Source organism: Triticum urartu, chromosome 6, assembly GCF_003073215.2.
Source record: "Triticum urartu cultivar G1812 chromosome 6, Tu2.1, whole genome shotgun sequence".
NCBI lineage: Eukaryota > Viridiplantae > Streptophyta > Magnoliopsida > Poales > Poaceae > Triticum > Triticum urartu.
The window spans coordinates 26248964-26252171 of NC_053027.1; positions in this window are offsets into that span (position 1 = coordinate 26248964).

Here is a 3208-nt window from a genome sequence, read left to right on the forward strand (position 1 = left end):
TCTTGTGGATCATATCATAGAATCCCAGAAGCATGATTCGGGGATTACCCGGATCAAGAGAAACATTGCCAAGGGTATTGCCGGTAGTTTCTCATTAGATGATGGAGGTGTTGTTTTCTTCGGAAACCGCCTGGTGGTCCCCAAGAAGGAGCATCTTCGACAACTGATCCTTAAGGAGGCTCATGAATCCCCTCTGACGATTCATCCCGGTAGTACCAAGATGTATCAGGACCTATGCTAGAGGTTCTGGTGGACTAGGATGAAGAGAGAAATTGCTCAGTTCATTGCTAACTGGGACGTTTGTCATTGCGTTAAGGCAGAGCATCAAAGGCCTGCTGGCACCCTTCAACCTTTAGCTATTCCTGAGTGGAAATGGGATAAAGTTGGTATGGACTTCATCACCAGCTTTCCCAGGACCAAGAGAGGGAATAATGCTATCTTCGTAGTCATTGATCGTCTTTCCAAAGTGGCTCACTTCCTACCTGTTCGAGAGAGTATCACTGCTAGTCAGCTCGCTGACTTATATATTTCTCGAATAGTATCACTTCATGGTGTTCCACTAGAGATCAATTCAGACCGTGGTAGTCTTTTCACCTCTCATTTCTGGGAGAGTTTCCAAATTGCCATGGGCACCCATCTTTCCTTCAGTACCGCTTTCCACCCTCAATCAAGTGGTCAGGTGGAAAGGGTCAACCAAATTCTCGAAGACATGCTCAGAGCTTGCGTTATCTCATTCGGTATGGATTGGGAGAAGTGTCTTCCTTACGCCGAGTTTGCTTATAACAATAGCTACCAATCTAGTCTCAAGAAAGCTCCTTTCGAGATTCTCTATGGACGAAGATGTCGAACACCTTTGAACTGGCCAGAAATCGGGGAAAGACAATTCTTTGGACCGGATATGATTCAGGAAGCAGAAGAGCAAGTTCGCATCATTCGTGAGAATTTGAAAACCGCCCAATCTCGTAAAAAGAGCCAGTATGACCGTCGTCATAAGGAAGTGGCTTATGAAGTTGGCGATAAGGCGTACCTTCGGGTTACTCCTCTAAAGGTTACCCATTGATTCGGTATCAAGGGCAAGTTGGCTCCTCATTACATTGGTCCATTTCTCATTCTCGCTAAACGAGGAGAGGTTGCCTACCAGTTGGAACTACCCCCACATCTTTCTTGAGTTCATGATGTCTTCCACGTCTCTCAACTCAGGCGTTGCTTCTCGGATCCCATCCGCGGAGTGGACCACGAAACGCTTGATCTCCAAGATAACCTCACTTATCGAGAGTACCCTGTCTGCATACTTGATCAAGCAGAGCGTGTCACCCGACGTCATAACATCAAGTTTCTCAAGGTTCAGTGGTCTCATCATTCCGAGAGAGAAGCTACTTGGGAGCGTGAAGATCGTCTTCGACATGAGTACCCCATTTTCTTTCCGCTGACTCCTGAATCTCGGGACGAGATTCTTCCGAGTGGGGGCGAGTTGTCACATCCCTAGTTCTGGTATGACCTAGGCTAGCCCTTCATGCTTGCATCATGTTTAAATTCCATTTAAATTTGAAATGGGGATTTGTGAAACCCTCAGAATCATTTCTGGAAATGACCCAGATAAAATTTGCTCCAAAAAGGTCCAAGAAAATGTTCATGTTGCTCTCTGAAAATATTGGACAGAGATAAAAAATCAAACCAATATTATTAGGAGCTCATAGATATTTATTTTGTCCATTTGGAATTAATCTAGTAATTATTTGCATTGGATAAATATTTTATTATATATAAAATATTGTCCAATAATTTTGAATTTTGGTGAGGGCCTTTGGAGTGGTCCAACTAGTCCCTCCAAAAATTTATAGAATAAAATAAATTGATTTAGTATTATTACTAAATCAGAACAAATGTCAGATAAATAATAAAAAAACAGAAAGCTTACCTGTGCTTACCTGCCTGGCAGCCCAGCTGGCGGCCCAGCTCCTTTAGCCGGCCCAGCAGACAGGCGTCGCCAGTCGTCGCCTACCTCCTGCCAGGATGACGGCGCGCGTGTGCCCGACGCGCGCGAGCACGCGTCGGCCACCTCCTGCTTCTCCCTCTCGTCACCTGGATCGCCCGCGCGTCGCCACGCACCCCCCAAGCCTCTCTCACTCTCTCCCCGAGTCGATCCCCTTCCCCTCTGTCTCTCCCCCTCGCTCTTCTCCCGCGCCCGAGCACTGCCGTCGCCGCCGTTCGCGATAGCCGCAGCCACCGCCCTGGCCTCGCCCCTCCGATGTGCCCACAAGCTCCGCGCCACCTTCCTCGTCCTCTCCGTCAAGCCAGGCAACTCCGGGCGCCCCGTATCGTCATCACCACCATCGTCTTCTTCCTCAGCCACCCGAGATCGCCGGCCCCGCCGTTGGATCCGCTGTGAGCCCCGCCGTCGAACCCCCCTCTTCCCTGCCTCTCCGGCGCCCTCTAGCCCCTTTGCCGCTCGAGCCGAGCTTCGTCCGCCGCCACGAGCTTCGCTCCGGCGAGCTCCGACCACCCCACGGTCTCCCGCGTGTCCCACCGGATGCGCGCGAGCCTAGGCTTCGCGAAGGTGGTCTCCGCCACCCGAATGGTCGCCGGAGCGACGATCCCGAGCTCCTCCGCCGCGTTCGGCCTCGCCAGCGGGATTGACTGGGTCAACCCCGCTAACTAACTCCCCCCTTGTGACACTGACAGGTGGGGCCCGGCCCTGCTAATTTCTAGTTTAGGATTAGTTTAAAAATTAATTAACCTCTGTTAATTAACCATGACACTGACATGTGGGACCCGGTCGTCAGGTTTGACCTCGTCAGCTCCGTTGACCTGCTGACGTAGGCATGACGTCATGCTGACGCAGTTATCCTTTTCTGGAATTATTTTTAAACAGGAAATTTCAGAAAATGATCCAAACTTCAAAAATTCATAGTAATTCAACCGTAGCTCAGATTGAAATAATTTATATATGAAAAATTATCAGAAAAATTCAATCTATCCATCTGTACCAGTTTCATGCATGAAAAATCAAGTTATACCTGCTGCATAGGTGAAACACTAAAATGGCATATATTTGAGCTTAATTTGGAGTTGCATTTGAACCCTTGGTTCAAATGGACTTCATTCAATTTGAATACTAGTTGCATTAGCTCAAACAGCATCACATCTTCATGCCATGTTCATGCATCATATTGTTGCATATGCTTGTGTATTGATTGTTGGCACCGTT